The 13,857-nt window shown below is 44.8% G+C and overlaps 2 long non-coding RNA genes across 2 annotated transcripts in view; one reads left to right on the top strand and one right to left on the bottom strand.

Moving 5' to 3' along the window:
• LOC123365845 overlaps window positions 1-8,573 on the top strand; it is a 58,519-nt gene extending 49,946 nt beyond the window's left edge. Inside the window, exons 3-4 of the long non-coding RNA XR_006577783.1 lie at window positions 7,077-7,153; window positions 8,157-8,573. This is a non-coding gene — a long non-coding RNA (uncharacterized LOC123365845). The remainder of the gene's footprint in view (window positions 1-7,076; window positions 7,154-8,156) is intronic.
• On the bottom strand, window positions 616-13,742 carry LOC123365847. The gene is made up of 3 exons (XR_006577785.1): window positions 13,643-13,742; window positions 2,159-2,252; window positions 616-714 (listed from the first exon to the last, which is right to left on the bottom strand). It is a non-coding gene; the product is annotated as an uncharacterized LOC123365847 (long non-coding RNA).
• Window positions 13,743-13,857: the final 115 nt, after the last annotated feature.

The following is a 13,857-nucleotide window of genomic DNA, read 5'->3' as shown; positions in this document are numbered from 1 at the left end:
ACCAATTAAATGAAAAAAAAACAACCCTTCTAAATATTATGGTGTCTCTATTTTTCCATAGCCTTCTGCCATATAACCACTGGTTGCAATCTTGTAGGCTCTTGTAAGCTAAGCAGGGCTAACCCCGATCAGTTCTTAGATGGAAAACTTCTTAGGAGAAGCCCAATGTGGGTGCTATAGAAAGAAGTATTGATGATTCAGTAAGTGCTGCTCTTACTTCTGAATTAGTACCTGACAATGGTGTTCTGTTGCTGCTGGAAGAGGCAGAATTTCAGATGCCTCTACAACCAAAGCCCTGACCACCTGTAGTTATTAAAGATCACAGTTTTTGTTGTTGTTGCAAGAATGGGGGCGGGGTTATAACCCAGTGTACTGGTCACATTGCATCATGGTAAACTACATTTTGTATATCTAAATTCCCTGGATGATTCTTTGGATAAGGCATTTGTTCCCTGAAGCTGTTGTGTAGTATTTGTTGGTGCTGTTTAGTAGCAACTGCATTCCACCCCCTGCATTTTGGTGATAAGTGATCCGTAGACATAATCTATACTTCTTTGGAGCCCTTTTGGGTTTGTAAAAGGTGTTATACAAATCAATGAATAATTTTCACTCACCATTTTTTGTAATATATTCTTAGTCTTTGGTTGAAAATCAAATTTCTTTCCCTATTGATTTTCTTCCTTTACGTTTGGCCCACATTGATTTTTCCTTTTCCTAATGGAGCAGAAACCAGCATATCTGGTCAGTTACTTCTTTCCCTCTGCTTTAGCATCATTGAGGACATCAGCAGAAATAGAAACATCTCTAAGGAGTAGTATTCAGTCATTAACTGCAGGGGGAACTCACATTGTTTTAGTCGGTCTACAAGGGAGCTATATATTTGTGTTGTTTAATTTGGTCAATGGAGAGGTCAGTATTCTGTAAATATTAAATATCATAATTATCATGATAACTTTAGGAGTGGGAGGGTTTTTTCCCAGAGTTCTAAACAATTTTAAGATAGGCCAAATTGTTGGATTAAAGATGGGATGGCTCAGAATCTTCACTCAAAAATTGAACCACACCCTTTTTGAGTTTTGATGGTCTGCTTTCATTTTGCATGTCTCTCCCCTTCCTGGTTTCAGCTGGGATTGAAGGCCAAGTACTACAACAAAAGGTTCTTCCTGTGGTATTTTCAGCCCAGCTTCACCCAGTAAGAACCAGAAGTCTCACGAGAGATATTGTTTTTGTCAGAGTATCAAGCCTCATGTATGGCCTGATATTGTAAGACACCAAGTGCCCTTCCCTGTTGAGAAAAAGGGGAGCTTTGGGCATTCAGCAAATCAGAAGTCACTCAAGAACCTCAGAAGATCGGTTCACTGAAGATCAAAAAGGTTCAGATAAGATCAGATAACCGTCCCAACTTTTGAATTCTGGACCAAACTTCTGAACCTCTTGAGATTCAGCCTTTAGTCATGATGAGTCTATACAGTCTATGAAGAGTTAAAAATTTTCTATTTCTTAATGTGGTACAGATTATTATAGGCACCAAATTAAAGTGGCGGGGTCTTATGATTCCCTCTTCACCTTTACACAACCTTTGCATCACTCTTGAACAGGTTAAATAAACACATATATATATATATATATATATATATATATATATATATATAAATTAGGATTCCATTTATCCTGAATTTCTGGAATTCATTGATTTTTTTCAACAGTGTTTAAATTATATCCACTTTTATGGAGACAAATCCATTGAAGAATTAAACAGCAAAATTTGCTCCAATCTATAAACATGACAGAGGGATGATTTCCGCTCATATGCTAAATATACAGCTTCTTAGTCTGAGACATAAATAAGAATGTTGCCTAAGTAGGTCAGATTTGAGCTAGGGCTTTTCAAAAGACATGAAAGCACCCACCATGAATATATACTTCAAAGACAGAACCCATTTTTTGTGCACATTTTGTTCCTGAGAAGTTTTCCATCTGTTCTAATGTCATGGCTATGCCACAGTGGCATGTCCTCAGACTCTGTATCTCTGGCAACTCACATGCTTTACTTTTTAATGCGGCAGGTAAAGGAGATAATTGGAAGACCTTCAGAACCAGTGCAGGGGGAGGAGGAAGGGAGGAATTTTTCAATACTAAATAGAGACAAAGGATATACTTCTTCTGCTCCTTGTTGTTAGATCTAATTTGATTGGATGCTAGAAGCTGAAACGGGGGAGTGTGCATTTTGAAAGGCTTCTCCAGGGGCAAACCTGAAATTAAAAGACAGGTAATATTTAGAGAGGTTAGTGAAGTTCAGTTCACCCTGTTTGCTGTGAAAGTGCAACACCAAATTCAGAATTCTTGATGGATTTAAACCCTTTTCCCATCAGCAATAGTCTCACATGATCTGCCTGTCACTTTTTTCAAACGATGCCTTTCTGACTTCTTCATGTAGCTTTGAAAGGGGAGGAAGCTTCTTCACTTATATGTCACTCAACCCACCCACCCAGCCACCCACAGCTTGTCTGAAGACGGCATTAAAAAAAATACCCACAAACTCCCACCACCCTGGATTTTAGACAAACCAGAGAAAGAACTTTAAATATCATTATCATACAGACCTGGTTGTAGATGAAGCAAGGAAAAAACTTTGCCTCGGGGTTATAAAAATCAACATAGTTGTTCTTTTGTTTATTACCTACAAATCAGTATCAATACTACTATGAGTAAATTATATTTACACAGCATCTTTCATTCCTCAGGATCTTACAGTGCTCCGCAGAGTACCGGAACCAACAGGCTGCCTCATAACTGTGTTAGGAGGGTAATACGCTAACAAGACAGTAATGATCCAGCCAGTAGAGGGCTCCATAATTGCTCCAGGGTTGGGAAGTGATATCTAGAGTGCAGAGGGGACCTGGCGACAGCATGACAGTGGAAGGAACAGGCTGGAGGGAACAGGCTGGAAGCTGGCTGTGGAGAGAAGGCTGGGCAGCTTGGGAGCTGGGCCAAACTCCCACAGACTCTAGTGGAAGCTAGATCAGGCCTCCTTGTTTTGTTGGGAGTTGAGGGTTCTCAGCAGCTCACAGGAATGCTCAGCACACACCTGGCAGAACTAAGTTCATAATCCTTTCCTGGTTCTTCACTCAGATCTCTTACAGAATAGTTGATCCCTTCCAAACATAAACTCCAAAAAATAAAAGAAATTCAAACATCGGAGACACTACGATTTAAAAATTGCCCACAGTGCAATGCGTTATAATGACTATTGCTACAGTAATTATGAGGTTTGTTATTTTAATACACACTCAAAACCTGCTGCCCAGCCATCCGCGTGGCACTGTGCCAGTGAGATTTGAGATGCCCAGAATACATTCTGAGGTGGCAGGGGGAAGGATGGGTGGTGCTAGTGCAGAGTGAATTGCTTTTCTCCTCCAGATGACAGGTATCAGCATAGATACAAGAGGCCACTTCAGTTTCTTCTTTTTTCTTGCAGCTCCTCCAAATGTTGCAGCTGCTGAGAAGCAATAAAATAAGAACTTCGCTTCTTCTTAGCACTTGCTGTGTACTCTAAGTACAGCCCTGTTGATTATACATCAGCTTGATGGACTAACTGTAGCAGAGTAATTAAAGCACAGAGAACATTCTGGAGTACTTAGTGCCAGTTGCTGTCTGTTTAATCCCCCTGAGTTCTGCAATAAATAGAACTCTAAGTTTAATTAATATCCATTTGTCTGGCTATCCATTGAGGGGATGCTGTGGTGGACCTTAGAGATCAGACATTTTTGGTTGCTCTTCCTGCCATTGATGATACAGTCTGCAGCCTGGTGCCTGGAGCCAGCCCTGGTTACCAAGTAAAGTAGGGCCAGAGCTGTCTCTTCTGCAGGCTCCCACTAGAGCAGTGGTTCTCAGCCAGGGGTATGTGTACCTCTGGGGGTACACAGAAGTCTTCCAGGGGGTACATCAACTCATCTAGATATTTGTCTAGTTTTACAACAGAGTACATAAAAGGACTAGTGAAGTCAGTACAAACTAACATTTCATACAGACAAAATAATAGTGTGCTGTGACACTTTTGTGTTTTTATTTCTGATTTTGTAAGCAAGTAGTTTTTAAGAGAGGTGAAACTTGGGGTACACAAGACAAATCAGACTCCTGGAAGGGTTGAGAGCCACTGCTCTAGAGCTCCTCATGTGATCAACCAGGACTACATGCAGACAGCAGGGTAGTCAGTGGGGACCGAACTCAGGATCATCGGCCTCTACCACTTGAGATGAAGGAGAATTACTCTAGCTCAGTGAAAGCAGCAAGCTGTGTAGTTGTTGGGGCCACAATGTATTACCTTGGGGAAGGGAATGGAGGAATGTTGTAGAAGAGGAGAAAGCATGGGGTCACTTTGATGAGCTGTGTGGAAAGAAGGAGATGAAGGTTCTCTCTTGCTTCCCATCTTTTCCTTCGCCCTCCTGTCTCGCCTCTTCTTTTCTCAGCTGTGATATCTCTATCTCTTCTTTGCCTCTACTTGCCTGTGTCCCATTTTTGCTCCTCTGCTTCTTTTTACCTTGCCAGCCTTTCTCTTTGGTTTAGATACTTTGATATGGCAACTTAAACTTCCCACTTCAGGGTATAAACTGATGGATTGCCTGTGATCTTCCCCCACCACATATGCACAGCACTATGTAATAGGCCCATGTGTATTAAGTGTTTTTTCTTCTTCTGAAGCATTAGGGAATTGCCAATGGCAGAGGTAGGATACTATATTAAGCAGACTAATGCTCTGATTGTGTTTGAGTCTTATTTCCTATGGTTTATAAGTTTGAAAAAGTCCTTTCGTTTAAATATCCTTTTCTTATAGATCACAGAATCATAGAATACTAGGGTTGGAAGAGACCTCAGGAGGTCATCTGGTCCAACCCCCTGCTCAAAGCAGGACTAACACCAACTAAATCATCCCAGCCAGGGCTTTGTCAAGCCGGGCCTTAAAAGTCTCTAAGGATGGAGATTCCAGCACCTCCCTAGGTAACCCATTCCAGTGCTTCATCACCCTACTAGTGAAATAGTGTTTCCTAATATCCAACCTAGACCTCCCCCCCTGCAACTTGAGACCATTGATCCTTGTTCTGTCATCTGCCACCACTGAGAACAGCCTAAATCCATCCCCTTTGGAACCTCCCTTCAGGTAGTTGAAGACTGCTATCAAATCCCCCGCTCGCTCTTCTCTTCTGCAGACTAAATAACCCCAGTTTCCTCAGCCTCTCCTCGTAAGTCATGTGCCCTAGCCCTTTAATCATTTTTGTTGTCCTCCACTGGACTCTCTCCAATTTGTCCACATCCTTTCTGTACTGGACTCAACACTCCAGGTGTGGCCTCGCCGCGCAGCCCGGTCACCAGTGCCAAACAGAGGGGAATAATCACTTCCTTCGATGCGCTGGCAATGCTCCTACTAATGCAGCCCAATATGCTGTAAGCCTTCTTGGCAACAAGGGCACATTGCTGACTCATATCCAGCTTCTCATCCACTGTAATTCCCAGGTCCTTTTCTGCTGCTTAGCCAGTCGGTTCCCAGCCTGTAGCAGTGCATTGGGTTCTTCCTTCCTAAGTTCTGCACTTGTCCTTGTTGCAGGGCCGCCCAGAGGGGGGAGCAAAGGGGGCAATTTGCCCCGGGCCCCGGGCTCCGCAGGGGCCCCCAAGAGAAGAGCGGAGGCTCCCGCCTCCGCCCCTCTCCTGGAGCCTCAGCGCATCAAGCGCCGAATCTCCGGCCGAGCCCCTGAGCCCCGCCCCGATCCGAGCCGCGTGGAGAGGGGGCGGGGCTGGGAGCTCCAACGGGGCCTGAGCCCCACCCCGCTCAGAGCGGCGTGGGGAGGGGGCGGGACAGCTGCCTCCGCTGGGTGTGGAGCTCACAGCCCCGCCCCCTCACCACGCGGCTCTGAGCGGGACGGAGCTCAGGCCCCGCCGGAGACGCGCTCGGGTAAGAGGCTGAGGCGGGACCCGCCGCCGCGCAGCCCGGTCTTCGGCGGCGGGGGGCCCCTTCTGTTCCGGGACCCGCCGCCGAAGTGCCCCGAAGGCCCGCGGCGGGGACCCCCCCCGCCACCGAATTACCGCTGAAGACCGGGCTGCGCTTCGGCGGCGGGTCCCACTTCGGCGGTAATTTGGCGGCGGGAGGCTCCCGCCGCGGGTCTTCGGGGCACTTTGGCGGCAGGTCCCGGAACGGAAGGGCCCCCCGCCGCCGAAGACCCCGGGCCCCCGGAATCCTCTGGGCGGCCCTGCCTTGTTGAACCTCATCAGATTTCTTTTGGCCCAATCCTCCAATTTGTCTAGGTCACTCTGGACCCTATCCCTCCCCTCCAGCATATCTGCCTCTCCAACCATCTTAGTGTCATCTTAGATACCCTGATATCAGCTTAGATACCCTGATGCAGCCAATTCACTAGTCCCCATTTTGCTGTGAGAACAGGATCTCTACCTGGCCAAGTAAGGGGTGGGTGGCCAATTGTGGTGGGTGCAGAAGTAACTGGTTTTAATAAGGAAACAATGGTATCAGCTAGATGAGTGAGATGAGGCTATGTGACCCAGTGGATTAACCCACTAGAGACAGATGGCAAAAGATTAACTGCCACACTTTGCTTCCGCAGAGCAGCTATTATAGGATTCTCTACTGCAATCTCTCTAGACCAGTGGTTTTCAACCTGTTGTCATTTGCGGAGCCCTAAAAAATTTCAGATGGATGTGCGGACCCCTTTAGAAATCTTAGACATAGGCTGTGGATCCCCCCCGGAGTCTGTGAACCCCAGGTTGAAAAACACTGCTTTAGAACTTCTAATATTTGATTTCTTCTGTAGCACTTACATATGCCACCTCCTGACCAAGCAAGATGCTGCAATATCATACACACAACGTCCTGTCTGCACACTTGGAACACACGTCTTTGTGAATTTCCAGGCCTTGTCTAGTCATTGTGCCAATTCGTCTAAGCTGACTATGTCTGCTCTTCTAGAGTGAAATAAGCAGCTTTTTGGTATTAAACTTTTGATTCCTTAATGATTACTGCTATATGCTGTGTGCATCTACAGTACATGGAGATGTGTTGTTTATTTCAGGTTTGGCTGATTTTCTTTATTCCAAACAAGATGTTGGCCCCATGCACAATCAATGACCAAAAGAGACCAAAGCAGAGGTGTGATGCTCTTACATATTGCAAGTTTTATCTCTGATGCATATTAATTTTGTTTGCTTTTTAAAGTTATTTTGCTTTCTCCACTCTCAGAAGTATCCCAGTTTTCACATTACTGCTTTTTGTAACTGTATTGTGTTAACCCCACTTGAGTAGTGGTGTTGGGAAGATTTTTTTGGCTACAGTGTGTACATTATTTTAACTAATCTCACATCCTATTATAATAGAGAATCAGGGTTTAAGTTTGGGAACCTTGGGGGAGAAGTCTCTATAAAAATATAACTGTAAGCAAGTGGCAGTCCCATCCTGCTTCTTACTCCACACCTGCACACATATAAAAGGGTCCAAACTTAACCCCTTCCAGAGGATTTCCTTATTTCACAACAAACATAACAACAAAAGTAAACTTCCTGCCATAGTTTGTTCCTGAGTATGGCTTGTTTCCAGGATTGCTCACTGCAGGGCCCCTTTATCTCTGCCCCTAGTTACTTCCACCCCAGAGAAAAGCTCAGACCTTTTTATAACTTGGATTGGATCTCATAGCACCTGGAGCACATCTGTGCATATCTCGGAAGGGTCCTAGAATTGTTGTATAGAACTGACAACAAAGAGTTTTGCAGCTCCATGCACATAATGTGACCACTTGTTTGAGGATCAGACTGGGTAACATGTTAGAGAGGGAGAAAGAACAAGGTGGTGGGTAAGACAAGTGTTGGTCAGGAACAACAGAGCGTTGACTCTTGAACAGTTAATCCTTTTCTAGTGGTGTCTGTTATAAATGCCACTTCTTTCTAAGGATAGATTTTTTTTCTTTATCTAATTTGGCTTTTCTCCCCACTGTGAAATGTTCTGGGTCAGATGGCACTTCTTTGGGCTTTAGAAAATTGGTAAGAATTAATTAATCTGTAATTAAATTGATGGGAAAAGACGTACAGAAATGTTAGGAGAATTACATCCTCAAAATGAACAAAAATGGAACAGCTTCCTTTGATTTCTCTTTTTACAGTCTGCACGCTGACAGATTTCTGACCATCAAATTCGAGTTTAGACCAAGTACACAGGGAAAAAGTTTGAAGTGTTGTAATGCTGCCTACTGTGATTTGTATGAACATTTGGGATCCCCTGGAGAGGACTGTAATCCAGGGTTCCTTTCTTGTACAAGAAAGTCTTGGAACAATATAATATTGATAAAAAAATCCTTAATTAGATTTGTATTCACAATTTGGAAATGTGAAGAAAACACTACAGATTTTGTTTGCACTCTCTGGGACTATATATATTTTGAATTATCTGCAGGAAGACTTCCCCCTACTGGGTTCCTTCAGCACAAAGATATATTGACAACTAAAAGGAACATTAATAATAAAAATGGATATAAAAGGCTATAAAATTCAAGCCACATGGTTTCCTTAGTTCCATGCAAAGTAGACTTAATGTGTTGTGTATTTTCCTTCAATAAAAAAGTGAGATGGAAGACGACATTTTGGCTGATTGTCATTAAATGGGACAACTATTAAATAATTTTGTGTATAGACTGATTACATCTGTGTACACAAAGTTCATGCCCTCTTCACAAGGCCAACAGAAGTGCTATGTGTTATGTCCTAGGGGCAGCCGGTGTAGGAAGCAATCACTTGAGGCCAGAGAGCAGACAGCTAACCAAAACCTCCATTTTATTTACAGAAACAGAGATCTCACTCAGCCGGTTGAAACCGGCTGAGCTATCCCTTAATAGTCTAACTCAGTTGCCATAGTAACAAAACCCATGACAACCAAATACACAACATATTCCTCCCCCCCTAATAAGAACATCCCCTAAATAAAACACACACTAAACTAGAGAAGGAGGGTAGACTGCCTCCATTCCCGGCTAAACCCTGGGGATTATTTTGCCCCATAACCGTGGGTTCGCCCTAACTAAAGATCCAGCCGATGAGGAGGCCTTCTGTCTCTAGGTGGATTACGGCGAACTTCTGGTGTTGTTGCACCCGAAAGTACTAGGGGCTCAGGGTCCGCAGCACGAATAGGTGAGGAGGTGGTATCAGCTCGTGCTGGGCAAAGGGGTATCTCAGCTGCCGGCAGTAATGGAGGAGAACAGTCAGGAACAGGTGACTCATGATTCGGTGTCTCACCAGGAGGGGTGAAGTCAGACCCCTCAACTGCAGATGGGTCCTGAAGACTGGCATGACCTGGCAACAGCTGATCTACATGTCGCCGCCAGGTAAGATTCTCTGCAGTCCGGACTGTATAGGAAACAGGTCCTGTTTGAGTGATGACTGTGGCCGGGACCCATTTAGCTCTGGAAGTATAATTCCGAGCCAAAACTGGCTGCCCTGGGCTAAAGGTTCGGTCTTTTGCTCTGGGTGCCCGTCTGATTACTTGATATTGCTGCTGATGCTGCACAGTTTGTCTGGGTTCAAAAATTGATGTCAGAGGTCTATGGTCTGTAAGAAGAGTAAACTTTCGCCCAAACAGGTACTGATGAAACTTCCTAATTCCAAAAACAATTCCTAATGCCTCACGTTCGATTTGGGCGTAGTTAGTTTCTGCTTTGCTTAGAGTGCGTGAAGCAAAAGCAATAGGTCTTTCTTCTCCCGAAGGCATAATGTGTGACACGACCGCTCCCACTCCATAAGGGGAAGCATCGCAGGCCAATTGCAGGGGTAAGGATGGATCAAAGTGCGTTAGAACTTCAGAATTTAACAATGCATCCTTAGCTTTGTTAAATGCAACATCACAGGCTTCAGTCCACTTCCAGGCCTTGTTCTGCCCAAGGAGCTCATGAAGTGGTTTTAGCAGTGTGGCTAACTGTGAGATGAACTTTCCATAATAGTTCAGTAGTCCTAGAAATGAGCGTAGCTGGCTTACATTTCGAGGTGGGGGAGCCTCCACAATAGCTTTAACTTTTGCAGGGGCCTTATGAAGACCTGCAGAATCGATGATGTGTCCCAAATATTCAACAGAGGGCTTGAAGAATTCACACTTGTCTTCGCGAACTCGTAGGCCATACTCTTCCAGTCTTTGTAGGGTAGCCTCTAAATTCTTTAAGTGATCCTCTTCATTTCTTCCAGTGACCAGGATATCATCCAGATAGCACTGAACTCCTGACAAGCCACACAAGATCTGGTCCATAGCCCTCTGGAACAGGGCGGGAGCCGATGTGATTCCGAAGGGTAGGCGACAGTATCGATAAAGCCCCTTATGAGTCACAATAGTCAACAGCTCTTGGGACTTTTCATCGACGTGCATCTGTAAATATGCTTGACTCAGATCAATCTTACTGAACTTTTGTCCCCCAGCCAGGCCTGCGAAGAGGTCATCGATGCGGGGAAGCGGGTATTGCTCTGCACACAACACTGGGTTGACAGTGACTTTAAAATCACCGCAAATCCGGAGAGAGCCATCTTTCTTCACTATTGGAACGATAGGAGTGGCCCATGAGCTATGGGTAACTGGTATTAGGACTCCATTGGTGACCAGGCGCTCCAGGTCTGCTTCAACTTTTGGCCTGATGGCATATGGCACAGTTCGGGCTTTCAGATATTTTGGTGGACTGCCAGGTTTAATGTTCAATGTCACAGTGATTCCCTTCATACTTCCCAAATCATCTCCAAAAAACAGCAGCATGTTTCCTTAGTATAGGGGTTAGACTGGTTTCTTCTTTAGTCATCTGGTGCACTTCTGCCCAGTTCAGCTGAATCTTCCCAAGCCAAGACCTACCCATTAAGGCTGGGTAGTCACCTCTCACCACAAACAGTGGCAATTTAGCCGCCTGTCCATTGAGCTCCACCTTAACATCAATAGTGCCCAACATGGGCACAGCTTCACCTGTATACGTCTTCAGAACAGTTTTTGTTGCCTTAAGCGGAAGATGCTGTAGCTTTTCCTTATACACAGTCTCAGGAACCAGCGAGACAGCTGCACCGGTGTCTAGTTCCATGCGTATAGGTTTGCCCTCCAATAAGGGGGTTACCCAGTATTCATGTGAGCCCGCTGCCAAAGACAAAACATGCAGTGGCACTTCCTCTTGTGAGGAGGTGTCACCTTGATCATCCTGGGCCTGCTCTAGGGTATGCAAGGTTCCTCTTTTTGTCGGCCAGACCACAGGCCTCTTTTTCTTTTGTTTACAGACATACTCAATGTGTCCCTTTTTGCCACAGTGTCGACACACCAGGTCCTTACACCAGCATTCTGATGCCTGGTGACCCAGCTTACCACAGCGGTAACATTCTTGACTCTGCACCGTTTTGTGGGTCAGTTCTTGTGACACTTTTTGCACCCTAGGGGATGCACCGATGTATTGTGCCTCCCTTGTAGCCAGTTCCATGGAGACAGCAATATCAACAGCCTTCTGTAATGTAAGCTGAGCCTCTGTCAGTAGGCGCTTCCGTATAGCTTCACTGCAGAGGCCACACACTAACCTGTCACGCAGGGCATCATTTAACATCTCTTTAAATTCACAGTGTTCTGCTAGCTTTTTTAAAATGGCTACAAATTGTACAACTGTTTCATCTTCCTTTTGGTCTCTTTTGTGGAACCTAAATCTTTCAACAATTACCAGTGGTTTTGGGGAGAAATGAGATCCCAGGATTTCCACAATGTCACTGTAAGATTTAGTCTCAGGCTTAACAGGGTGTAGTAAGCTGCGTAGCAGAGAGTAGGTTTTAGCCCCTACAACAGTTAAGAATATTGGCACCTTCTTCGCTTCTGTAATGTCATTTGCAATACCAAAAAGCTCAAAACGCTCAGTATACACATGCCACTGCTCTGTATTCTCATCAAAAGGCTCCAGGGGCCTGGTCAGAGTAGCCATGATTTTTAGTTTCACTTTCACAGTCAGTGCAAACAAGCAGCTTTTTTTCTTTGTTTGGTCTTTACCTTGACTTCTACTTCCTTCTGTTACGGGAGCAGCACCAGGATCCCACCCTCGTCGCCAGTGTTATGTCCTAGGGGCAGCCGGTGTAGGAAGCAATCACTTGAGGCCAGAGAGCAGACAGCTAACCAAAACCTCCATTTTATTTACAGAAACAGAGAGCTCACTCAGCCGGTTGAAACCGGCTGAGCTATCCCTTAATAGTCTAACTCAGTTGCCATAGTAACAAAACCCATGACAACCAAATACACAACACTATGCCTCACTGAAGTTCCACGTAAACCCTCAATTTTGTATGTAAGGATAAAGTTTCAGAGCTTGGTATTATCTGGCAACATCCCACCTTCCCCTTTAAGTTAGGCCTTACTAAGAGTGGAATGGCAGCTTAAGCCACTGCCTAGATTCTCAGTAGAGTCACACTCTGATTTATACAAACATATCCACTTTCCTCATGTTACTACAGAAGAAAGAAAAGTGCCATATTTTAACTATTTGCAAGAAATGCCTGAAGAATCAACAACAAAAAGAAGAAAGTACACAGGAGTATATACTTCAGATTTGAGACATTGCCTCTTGACTGCTACTGTAATTATCTGCTCTAAGGATGATAGCTGAATGCCAGGCTTTTAGTGCAGGTACAAACCCTGGCTTTATTTGTCATTCCCTACGCATTGTAATCATTTTATCTTCTCTCAATGGACCAGAAAGAAGGTTTGTGTGATCAAAGAGGGCATTTACTAACATCAGTAATGTCAGGAGGCCTGATTTTTTCAGGTGCTGAGCTCCCATTAATTTTAATAGCAGCAGCTATTCTATGATTCTATGATTCTAAGCTCCACACCTTGCAGGAGCAGGCCTTAGGGTATGTCTACACTGAAATTAGAAACCGTGGCTGGCCTGGGCCCGCTGACTCAGGCTCATGGGGCTTGGGCTAAGGGGCTATTTAATTGCGATGTAGATGTTCAGGCTTGGGCTGCAGGCCGGGCTCTAGTACCCTGAGAGATGGGAGTGTATCAGAACTTGGGCTGCAGGCCAAGCCCTGACATCTACACCACAATTAAACAGCCGTTTGGCCCAAGCCCCACAATACTGAGTCAGCTGGCACAGGCCAGCTGAGGATGTCTAATTCCAGTGTAGACATACCCTTAGAGCAGTGTTTCCCAAACTTGGGACACCACTTGTGTAGGGAAAGCACCTGGCGGGCCGGGCCAGTTTGTTTACCTGCCCCGTCCGCAGGTCCGGCTGATCGCGGCCCTTCCTCAGGGACCCCAATGAAATGTTAAGGACTGGTGATGATGGACTCCAAAGAGATCCCTCTCTTTGTCCAGAAGAAGAATAGTTGAAGTGTGAGGACCTGAGGATTGGGAGGTGGACATGGATAGTTCCCCATGAAAGAATACTACAGTCTACGAACTTGGATGTGTCTCAAAACTCAAATCGATGTCTAAACAAAGAGCAAGACAGATGACTGTCTGTACTTTCTGGACAGAACTCTGTCTTGTAACCCAAGTACAATGCTGAGGTACTACAATGAGGAGAGATTTACAAATGCCTGCACATTTAAGAAAGGTCAGGTGAGCTATTTTTGGTGTATTGTGTCTTTCCTATTAGTCATTTACCTATGTTTTCCTCCTGAGTATCTGCCCTCTGCAGTTCATTCTGTTAGGCAGAAGCACAGTTAACTCCAGATACTGTTTTTTTTTTTTTGGTTTGTTGCCTTAGGAAACAGAAGTTGCACATGGAAGAAAATTAAAGGCCAACCTGGAAGAAGAAAAGAAATGTATGATGTGCTGGCCAAAAGAAAAGGAAAATCAGATTTATTTATACACATCAG

Source organism: Mauremys mutica, chromosome 3 (assembly GCF_020497125.1).
Source record: "Mauremys mutica isolate MM-2020 ecotype Southern chromosome 3, ASM2049712v1, whole genome shotgun sequence".
Classification (NCBI taxonomy): Eukaryota; Metazoa; Chordata; order Testudines; family Geoemydidae; genus Mauremys; species Mauremys mutica.
Note: the sequence above shows the minus strand (reverse complement) of the source record. Positions and strands in the feature narration are given on the sequence as shown.